This window comes from Macrosteles quadrilineatus, unplaced genomic scaffold (genome assembly GCF_028750875.1).
Source record: "Macrosteles quadrilineatus isolate MER2022 unplaced genomic scaffold, UCM_ALF_1.0 Scaffold_5__1_contigs__length_97177068, whole genome shotgun sequence".
Taxonomy (NCBI): Eukaryota; Metazoa; Arthropoda; class Insecta; order Hemiptera; family Cicadellidae; genus Macrosteles; species Macrosteles quadrilineatus.
In genome coordinates this window covers 22,310,491-22,322,349 of record NW_026542598.1, presented here as the reverse complement: position 1 = coordinate 22,322,349, position 11,859 = coordinate 22,310,491, and the positions used below count along the sequence as shown (strand labels likewise).

General features: G+C 35.1%; 1 long non-coding RNA gene across 1 annotated transcript; it reads left to right on the top strand.

Moving 5' to 3' along the window:
• The first annotated feature begins 4,695 nt into the window (after positions 1 to 4,695).
• LOC128995336 (uncharacterized) lies at positions 4,696 to 8,932 on the top strand. Its single transcript, XR_008490971.1, has 2 exons — positions 4,696 to 5,504; positions 8,792 to 8,932. It is a non-coding gene; the product is annotated as an uncharacterized LOC128995336 (long non-coding RNA).
• The last annotated feature ends 2,927 nt before the right edge of the window (positions 8,933 to 11,859 follow it).

The following is an 11,859-nucleotide window of genomic DNA, read 5'->3' as shown; positions in this document are numbered from 1 at the left end:
AGACATTAATTCGATTTACTGACAAAAGTACGGTACTAACCTATCAACTCATCTCCATTTTCCACTAGGCTAGTGCTACTTGCAGAAAAATTATAATGGGAAGGGGAAGAAGGGGACTTGTAGCATTGACTATATAACACTATATAACACTAGTGTTATATAGTCAATGCTTGTAGAGAACGGGATGACTGGTTGTTGCTGGTTCTCCTCTCCGTCTCCCGTGCCCTCCCACCCCACCATAAATTCTGCCCTGCCGTGCCCATGGTGGAAGGCGTGCCCTTAAGAAAATGTGTAAAAAACTTGCCTCTTGAACCTCTTGGTAGCCAGCCACCACCCGCCACTACACTACACAAGTAGGCCTATTGACTATACAATACACAATGTTCTATAATGAACAACAGCAGTAATTAAATATAACAGAATTTGAAACGCGAAACAAGACATTTTCTAAGAGGTAGAAGCCCTCTTTTACATTGGATTTGCCCGTCCACATGAGCCACAGAAGGCATGTGCATGGCACGTACGTATCCAGCAAGACAAGGAGTGGACCCATGAGTGGACCGGTAACTTAGGGGAGTAGTCTGGCTGGAGCGTGGGGTGTCATAGCTTATAATGTCATAGCTTATAATCGTGAATTTGTTCCATAGCTTATAATGTTGAAAATGTGGCATAGCTTATAATCAGTTATAAGCTATGCCACACTTTCACGAAAAATTATAAGCTATGCCACAATTTCTCTAAAACGTTATAAGGTATGACACATTTTCAGTTTCACAACTTATAATGGTCAAATAGTGGCGCAGCTTATAATTCCGATTCTGTTCTATAGCTTATAATCCTGATTTTGAGTCATACCTTATAATCCTGATTTTGGGGCATAGCTTATAATTGAAGAGAATGTTGCATTGTGGGAATGGCATCAGCTGCTCGCTTCAGTCAGGTCTACCATATATACGATATTTTATGGTAGGATACGATAATTTATTGTAATTGGACCGTACTGACAACTGCCCAACTGCGATATCGTAATTTACAGGGTTTCGAATTGGTGGGTAATTACCCACTTTGTGGGTATTTTAAGCTATGGTGGGTATTTTTGCGGGTATTCTATTTTAGTGGGTAAAATAGGGTATTTCATGCTCGCTTCATGGTATTTTTCGTTTTTAGTGCATTGGGAAGTTTCTGCTTTAGCAGGCTTCATGTTTAGAATCAAACCTTAAAAACATTGGCAACTTTTTTTGCCTTCAGCAAAGCCTTTTTTCTTCTTCCACTTCTTCGATAATTCCTTGTTGCGACACCACTGTCTTTCCGATATTTGGTATCGATACCGTATCGCAAAAAAGTAACGATACCGGCTCAGTATCGGAACTAAAGTATCGATACCATTAGTATCGGAACTAAAGTATCGATACCATTAGTATCGTATCCATTCGATACCAGTGACGTCATATTCTGATTCACTGATCTTCGATTAAAGTTCACTCGTTCCAGTACAGTGCAGCCAATATGGGATTCGAATTCAAGCTGCTAAAAACTACCTAAATATGTAAAACATTGATAAAATTAACCAAACATTGCCAACCATTGTTTTCAATTTTACCTTCAAGTATAAGTTCAAGTAGGCCTAAGCTTACCATAAGTTCTAGGCCTATATAATTTATATTTTCAATAGACAATGTTATTAAATTACCAACGTAACGCATTCGTGTTTACCATCAGCCTAAAAAAAGTTTATTTTTTAGTTAAATAACTTTAAGTGCGGTGCCATCTTTTTAGTTTATTTGATGTTAAATAGTCCATGGTTTCATTTTATTTGCCTAACACAACGTTGCTAACATTGACTTGTAACAAAATTAACTCTGCAACTAAACCCTTAAGTTGTATCATTGACTAAATATACGTCTGTAGGTATATATAGTCAATGGTTTTACTTATAGTTATGTAAAGTTCTATGGAAAGTGAATCATAATTTACTCAAACCACATATCAGACAAGCTAGATAAAAAAAATATTTAATTGGGTTAAAATTTTTTTTTACAAAAATACATCATGTCCATTTATTTTGGGTAAAATAGTTTGATATATATTTCAATTATATATTTTACGTCATTACACCACATATTACTCTTATTCAAGCTGAGTGGGTAATAGTGGGTATTTTTAGGTAAAGTGGTGGGGAAAATTACTGAAGTGGATTAGAAACCCTGGTAATTTATAACCTAAACATTTATTTATTTAAATGTTTTTAAACGATTTTTATACGAGAAATGGCAACAATTACATGCTATATGACAATGAAAATGCAAGAAATATTTATAGAGAGAAGTTAAAAGATATGAAAATGAAGTGAAGGATAACGGCATTGAAAATTAATGAATCTTGTCAATAGTCCGGCTGGTGTTGACAGAAGATAAAGAAGAGGAACAATAATTATTAATAAATTGTAAGCATCAAAAAATTCCAAAACTATTGAGGTGTTGAAATCCAGTAAGTTGTGTTTTAATCCAATCCTGTTCCTAGGCCTTGTTATTCAAAGTAACAAAAACGCAGTAGGCTATTATTTGCTTGAGTGTTATTAGGTTAAGTTAGTAGGTACAGTTGCCTAGCCTCTACTTAAGCTTAAGGTAGCTGTGACTCAAGTTACAGATTTCCTGTGACAGGCCTAAACAATTAACTTAATAAAAATATCAGTGAATGTATTCAACGGCTGCACTTTATTTTACGTCCTACACTCATTCGAATGAAAATATTGATTATTAGATTGTTTCATTCGATATATCGTTTGGTTAGTTAGGTTAGGTTAACCTTACCTAACTAACCAAATGATATAACTTATCTAATAATCGACATATCGATCGATATTTTCATTCGAATGAGTGTAGGACATAAAGTAAAGTGCAGCCCTTAAGTTTACGTCCTACACTCATTTGAATGAGTATTAAGTATTCGAGTAGGCCTATATTCGATATAAGTAGGCTATCAAGTTTGTATCATTTGTGTAACCTTAGAAATGGTAAGCGTGATAATACTGAGCCAAGAGATTTAACTTGGGTATTCCTACAGTTTCTTAACTGGGCTACGCTAACTTAAGTTAATATATTTTATTAAACTACAGTATTGAATTAAAAATATTGATTAATAATAGATATTTTAAAATATACCTATCTAAGTTTATTATAAAATTAAATTATCATAACCTAACTTAACCAACCAAACTTGCTGATGGTGAAAAAATCGCATGTAGGTTTACTAATCGAATCGATAGTTTCAATAAAATTAGCGTAGCCCAGTTAAGAAACTGTACCCTTTAACTTATTCTACCATCAATACTGTTAATACTATTCAATGAAATGGCGACGATACATATTAGGTATTTTAAGCCAAGTATGAATGGAAATTTAGTAGTCTATAAAATAACTTACAATAGGCAACGTCACAAAACTTAAGTTAGGTTAATTTCACACAGTAAACCAGGCAGCAAACCATGCAGTTAACTTATGGCAAAAAAACATGTAGGCTACCTAAGAAAATGAAATTGTGACACATACCTGAGTACATGAATAAAATTACAAATTAGGCAAGTAGGCCTATGGGTCAACTTTTTTCATATTAGCCCACTATACTTACAATTGATTGTAATTGGCAAAGGCAAATATCCTTGTATTATGTTTCTTTCATAACCTAAAATCAAATGAAAATTCGGTTTGAAGGTGTAAGGCGGGATAAATCTGAATGAGTTCGCGAACTAGCATGATCGGGCCATGGGACCGGGTTTTAATGAGTTCTATGCAGAGAAGGGGCCTAGGCCAAAAAATGGGGTTTTCTCATTTTTTACCCTTAAAACACAAAATTTATCAATTATTCTCTAGACCTTTATAAAGAAATTAAAAAAAAAATAATATGTTATCTATGTATCGTGTTGTGTATAGTGGAGTCGTGGATTAGTTGTCCGCTTAACTGTGTGTACGTGTGTGTAAGTGTTCGCTTAAAAAACTCAAGCTAACCGTTGTACCTATAGTGTTAAAAAATTGCACGAATCTTAATTATGACAACAATGGAAAGACACCATAAAATTTAGACAATTCCGTTCAGTAGTAATTATAAAACCCTCAAAATACATTTTTAAATTTGTCCCATAAGAATAACATTAGAAGCTACCTTCTTCTACTTTTTATTTGTTTATGTTTTGCGACCAACAAAAAGCTTGATTTATATTTTAAAGTATATATATATATAGGCTATATTTATTTTTATAAATCAAACTTGAAAGCTTTATTTTATACTAAGCTATTAATGTTTTAATAAAAAACACACTTTATTAGTTCCACCTGGGTAATGACACTTGGGTCCGAGAGAACCAGTGGCCTTCGAGTTTTTAAGTTTTTATCTACCAATCCAAATATTTGTACAAAGAAAATATGCCCTACCTTGAGCTATAGTTCTATATTCTGTTTTTACTTTTAACAAGAAGTAGGCATGAATGATGTACACTGCCTATTTTTGTTCCAGGTAAATTTTCTTGTAAAGCTTGGAGAATTGCAAATGTTTGGTGTTAATGTATGAGAGTACTTCATATGTAAACAATATTGATGAAGTTGTCTGCTTATTTGGGGCCAAATAAGAAGAAGAGAAATTTTCTTGGAAAAGAATCGAAAGCAATAAAGATAAGTAAGTTTGGCTAAGTTATCAATATGATTAAAAAGCATTTTCAGTCCTTGTTTAACATTAACACGTTGACTGCTAACGCCGACTCTAGTCGGCGTCGCTAGCACTTCAATGTGGCGCGCGCCGACGAAGGTCGGCACCAGACCAACAGAAATAGACGTTATAATCGTTGCCAGCCTGCCAGCTTAGAATGCGAGCTTTACTTTGGTGTAGGTTGGTACTAAAATTTCCCGTAAAATCCTGTCTGGCAATGCTTTTGTCCCGGTTTCGGGGATTTTTTCTCTTCAACCCACATTACAAAGACACTGGATACGGATCCGTGCAGTGCTGCTACCTTTGGGTGTTTCAGTGAACTACATCCACTCTCGGGGTAACGCAGCACAGTCACCACTGCTCTTTTGTGATTCGTCAGACTGAAATATTTGAATGCCAATTGCGTTCGCTGATTCGGTTGCGTGCCGGGGCTTCGCCCGCCACTGGGAGCGCCTGTACGTTGTTTTCAGCAGTCATCGTGTTAACTTATGATGTGCTGTGGCGGTTAAGTTTTTATATTTGGAAAAAAATACACTTTAATCAACTTACAGCACTGTTCAAGTTTCAGAGTTACCTATGGTGACAGAATAATACAAGGCATGTTATTTAAGTAAGTACTGTTTTTAAATTTCTCCGTTTCAGTGCTGCGATTGGCATTTTGGACATTTGTGCTGTGTATGTGGATGTATTGGCAAGCCTGCGCTGGAAATTCGGCACAAATCGGCTGTGTTTACATCCGGTTTAGAGCATTCAAAACGGTGCCGCCAATTGAGACTGCCGTCGCCTGTGAAGTTTGCGCTGTACCGGTACCTAATTAGATTTTTAAGTGCTAAAGGTGTGAAAGCCATTTAAATTCATTGACAGATTAGTGAAGTGTATGGGGAGAAAATTATGAGTGGCGGAATTGTACCTACGTAGGTGGGTAAGGGCATTTAAAGATGGCCGCACCAACGTTCATGAGAAGCAACGCCCAGGGTGGCCATCTATCAAATTGTCATGGTGATTTCCAGGATGTGAATCCGTTATCTTCGGAACCGGAGACTTACGCTGTACAACTACACCAGTCTAAATATGTGGAAAGATCAAGTTATTTGTTTATAGTTTATTGCCCCCACACAACTGGTAACAATAAAGTAGTTTCACATCTTTTTGTGGTAAAAAAATGTTAATACCAGCACAGAATTAAATTAGTTATTTTTCCCCAACACCCATTAAACCTTAGATACATCGATTGCTCATATGTAGGAGCTTGAACAAAAACGATCATACTAGTTTGATGAGACACCGTGCTTGTCAGATCATGTGAAATGAGAAGGGCTACTATCTTACTAATGTTATAAATGTGAAAGTTTGTGTGTTTGTTTGTTCGTTTGTGTGTTTGAAGTTCAATCACGTGTTAATTACTGGATGGATTGGGCTCAAATTTGGCATGATGATAGCTCACATTCACGATTAACATAGGTATAGGCATATTTTTATCTAAAAAATCCTTTTGGGCTCCGCCTTAGTGGCTCTAGAGTTTCCCATGTTAACCTTATGAGTACTCATATTTAAATGAAATTAAAGAATTTAGTCAGCTGTTTCAACTAAAAAGGTTGGTTCTATGATATGCAAAGGCATTAAGAGTTTATAAGATTTACCAACAGGATGCAGCACTATTATTTTTTTTTCATTTATGAAAACAGCTAATTTGAACTAAGCAGCAACAAAAAACTGTGATACACAATGAGAACTGTCTGTTTACAGTTATGTTTGTTTTTAATTTCACGAATAATTTGTGATATTTTGTGAATCTTTAATAATTAATTTTTAGCGAATTTCCCATATAGGGAATAAGCTATTACCGTAGTACTCATGGTAAGACCTGGACGCGGGACCGATTTTTTTTTCGTTTTGAGGTCCCTAGAGGCCAAAAACACCATCCGTTTAAATTCATATATATATATATATATATTTATATATTTATATATATATATATATGTGTCCGTTAGCACGATAACTCGAGCAAAAATGATCCGATTTTGATGAAATTTGGTACAAACGTGTAAACCTACGTTTATTCGAACGAGTTCGCGATCCAGCATGATCGGACCATGGGAACGGGGGTTTACGGGGGGTTTTATGGGGTAAAAATAGGTTTTTCCCATTTTTGATCCAAAAAACATAAAATTTAGCAATTTCTTTCCAAATCATTTTGTAGAGCTTAAAAAAACTAATAATTTTGTATATTCAAGCGTTATTATACGCCTAATGGTTACTGAGAAAATTCAAAAAAATTGTAAATTTTAAATTCCAATGTTATTCTTATGGAGAATAAGTAAACTGTTGTAGTTTGCTTGTTTATGAACATATTTTGATCAAATTTGGAAAATGTTTTTATTTCTTACTAACTATTAACATTTTACAAAAAAAAAAACAGTTTTACCCTCCCTGATACAGCAAACCTAAGTACTTGTTAAACTAATTCTATTTAAATAGGGAATAAATGTTATATTTTTAAGTAGACATTTCAGTGTAAATCTAATCAGTCAAATGGAAATTTGCTTAGTCTGCAGGTTTGCTGCGGCGGGGGTATTTTCTTTTCTTAGGGTGAAGTGGTAGAACATTATGGCTATGGTAGATGTGTAATACTATAGTCATAGACAATAGAGTAAATATAGACTGTCAAAGAAAGGTTTTGCAATCTGCGCTAGAGCGTTTTTGCCGTTCGATATCAGTTATCGGTATCGTCGTCGTTGTCGACAACTCGCCAGCTGTTACCAGCACTACCACTCTTGCAAACGAAATGATTATTATTCGCTATTGTCGTCTTCTGCAATCGCGTCAAAATCATGAACATCTTCCGCGGCTGTGTAGACATCATCATTGAATGCCGTGGTCACGAAACGTCATCGTCATCCACAATTGCGGCAAAATTGTGAACATCTTCAGCGGCCGTACATACAATCGTCTTGCGCGATCGCAGAAAAGACGTGATCATTTTTCCCGTGGTCCGTGGTCACGAAAACGTCGTCTAGCACAGTCGCGGTGTAAGAACATCTCCCGCGGTCGTGTAGACTCATCATTTATCGTCTTGCGCCGTCACGGAAACGTGATCGTTGTCTAGCACGATTGAAGTAAAATCATGCAATTTACCGACTTTGATATCAAAATAAAGACTAAATCCAAACTTTTCAAGACCATTTTGAAATTCAATACTAATACCTGACGTTTTCCCTGACTACTAGACATCCTGGTTAAATTTTATTTTGACCTTGCAAATATAAAACAAAACCTTCCAATAAACCACTTCCTAAAATTATGGATTAATAAAGAAAAACTTTGAATCATTGTAATGAAACTACAAAAGTATAACAAATATATGTTTAAAAAAAATACAATAAAAGATGGCATTTAAATTAATTTACTGCTTAATATTAGCCTAAATAAGTCAGTAAACTCCAATTCCGGGGGATTCCTCCAAAGTTGGCAACACTACTCCCAACTACCAAGTTGTTATGGAAACGGTCGCTAGCACTTGATGCTGCAGCGGCGTGCGCCGTAACTACACATTACCCCTGGTGGTCGGCGCCGGAATATACGCTAACCGCAGCACAGCTGGCCACTCTACTCCTGCCCAGTATGGTCAGACCAACTAGCATATGATTTTATGAAGCCGTACTTGGGCTACCGCTGTATGGTTTCATCATGACATGTATTTCAATCATTCACTGGGTTATAATTTGTATGTATTTGAATGGATACATTTAATACTTAATTGATAAAAGACTATGAAAACCGTTTAGTGCTCTATGATGTTCTATAATGCTATGGTGGACACAAGAGCGTAATCTGATTTGGTTCTACAGTACTTTACTTTACTTTAATTTTAGTAGTAGCCTGCTGTTAGCAGGTTTGTGCTGTGCTGGGCAAGTGTGTGCAATATCCATGGAAAAATTATGTTGAATCCTCTCACCTTGTGCAAGGATCCTTTAAGTCAATCTCAATTTCTCTTGCAGCAAAGTCCAGGACAAATTAACCACCAAGCTAACAAGACACCCCTTTCTCTATTTAGTTCTGATAACAATTTTGAGTTATTGTTTATTTGTTTCAGGATATCATGACAGAAGAATGCAGAAGGGTTGCTCAGCTCTTAACTTCGCCTTATAATCTTTATTTATTTCAATTGTGTTGTAAGAAGTATTTTTTAAACAGTAAAACTTTCTCCAATTTATAGACTACCTATTATGATTCATTGTTGTGTTTTATTAAGGTCCCTACCCTTATCTAAAAAATATTTTATAAACCAAAATGTTTAATGCTGTTCGCCTATTATTCTTGATGAAACATTAAAATACACTCCATTATTGAGCCTAATCATATTGATTTTCTACTTTAAAAAAAGTAAGTAACACAACCAAGACCAGTCCTTAAATAAAAGTACTTCATAATTATCCCAGTAAGACATAATGGATTTCCAAATTCCTCCCTAGGAGTTAATCTGCATCCGGACAACCAAATTTTTAAGATTATTATATTTAAAGAATAGGCTTGCTAATACAAATATTATGTTCATTTATAACTTTTATCTCATTATCTATACATAAAATTGATTAAAATATGTGAATGCGACTATTATTACTGGAGGGGAGGGGGCGCCACAACCACGTTTGCTCCGGGCGCTGCCAACCCTAGGGATAGCCCTGATATTTACCTTAGGCCCCATTTATGCTCAAGTTTGGTTTGCAACTAAGGCTTGGTGTGTCGCCCAAAACAAGCGACAAGCAAAATTTAAATTTCTTTCTTTTGTACCGAATGGTGGGGAAAGCTTCTAGCCAAGGGTCTGTCTCAGTGACCAGTGTGTCTCCAACCTTCCTATGCGTGGGGTGAGTTGTTAAGTTGAGTCATGCAAATCAATCCGTAGTTTGCAGTGTTAGTTGGCAAAAATTTAATTTTCAACAAACCCTAAAGCCACAGCCGCATGGATATAATTGCCAGGGATATAATTTGTTTGGAATTAAATTAAGTTAGGAAAAACTCATTTCATCCTCACCAACTTATACATACCGCTCCCGAAATTTCACGTCTTAGTTCAACCAAAATTCAATTTGTCCGCATTTTGGAAAAAAACTCATCCTATTCTCTCTGATTCCTTAAGTGTTTTATGTCTGACGTCCAGTTGTAAGTAACTATATATTATTTATTGTATTAGTGTTATAATTACTCTTAGTGGGTCGTACAAGCCGTTACATTTTATGTTATGTTTTGGCCTCCTGTTCTTTGAGCACATGTTTTCAGATTCAGATACTGATAAGTACATTTTGTATCCATTTTGATCTAATTAATTGGTATTGATACATAGTCAGTGATATTATCATTATTCTAAAAAATAAATAAATGTTCAATTATTTGTGATAAAATTAACGTAATTTGATTAAAATGTTTGTATTATAATCGTCATTGCAAACACATTGTTCCCATAACACAGTATTATTCCAAACAAAAAGTTACAAGAGTATAATTGCCAATAGTTTTTTTTTATTTTTGCCAATTACTTGGAAAATTTAATACACTTGGAAGGGCTGCAGGTTGGATTCTGGCTTGCGATTGTAGTTAGTGGGAGTGTATTCCAATATAGACGTATCCGCCATAACACTCTTTAGCTATAAATAATAAATAATCTTTCATACCATTGCCTTGAGTTACGTACAGTTATACTGTGTAACAAATTGGACAACGAGATCTACACTTCAATTTTATAGTCTTTCAGGGTGGCTATAGTGACCTGGAAATGTCAGGAAATATTAAATATCTGGAAAAGTCAGGAAATTTTGTCATAAGTCAGGGAAAATTGTAAAATGTTTAAAATAATTGTTTGTAAAGGTCGATCTGGTGAGAGTACGTATGCCGTGTCGCGGTAAACTAAAAAATATGTTTGTACAAGTAAATTTTGTGTTTTTGTACAAATTAAATTTTGTTGTAAACTGTGTATCATCTTATCAAACTCTGTTTAATTTTATTAAAGCAAGCTGCAAAGTTTGAATATAAGCTACAAGCCTGTATCTATAGATTTTATGTATTTTTTGCATGTCAACAAACATAAGATATTCTTCAGATAAAGATTAGTCCTTTTGAAGATTTAGTTAGAATTAAAATTGTAATTTTGAATTTTTCGATCAGGGAAAGTTTAAAAAAATCATGGAATCGTCAGGGAAAAGTCAGGGAATTTTTCAATGTGATTTCACTAGCCAAAAAAAAAAAACTAGCATTTGTCTTTGGATTTTGTGAGTGTTGGATCGTCTCAAACATTAAAATTTCAAACCTTAATGTCACTGTCGCGGCTATATTGTAACCGCGCCAATCACTTCATTCCTCTACCGAGAGGTTCGTTATACAGGGTGTTTTTTTTTAAACTTGCATCTTTATTTATGTAAAAACCGTAATAGATAGAAATATGCAGTTTGCGGGAATCATCTATTGACGTAGGGGGCCCAATTATTTTGAATTCAACGTTACATTCACATTCCCCCCCTTTCCCCCCTGCCCCCAACTTAATTTTTTTAAATAGCAAGGTACCCATTGTGACATATCAAATGAAAGAGCATAAAAAAAGAAAATGTTTGATGAAAAAAAATTTAAAATCGGTTCATAAATTTGCGAGATATTTTCCCCCCCTCTTCCCCGGAACTTAATTTTTTTTAATAGCAAGGTACCCCTTGTGACATATCAAATGAAAGAGCATGAAAAAAGAAAATGTTTGGTGAAATTTATTTTTCATTTGATATGTCACAAGGGCGGGACCTTGCTATTAAAAACAAGTTATGGGTAGGGGAAAAGGGGGGGGATTATCTCACAAATTCATGAGCCGATTTTAATTTTGTTTCACAAAAAATTTTCTTTTTTCATGCTTTTTCATTTGATATGTCACAAAGGGTACCTTGCTTTAAAAAAAAATTAAGTTCCGGGGGAGGGGAGGGGGGGAATATCTCGCAAATTTTTAACCGATTTTCAATTTTTTTCGTCAAACATTTTCTTTTTTCATGCTCTTTTATTTGATATGTCACAAGGGGTACCTTGCTATTTAAAAAAATTAAGTTGGGGGGAAAGGGGGGGGGAATGTGAATGTAACGTTGAATTCAAAATAATTGGGCCCCCTACGTCAATAGATGATTCCCGCCAACT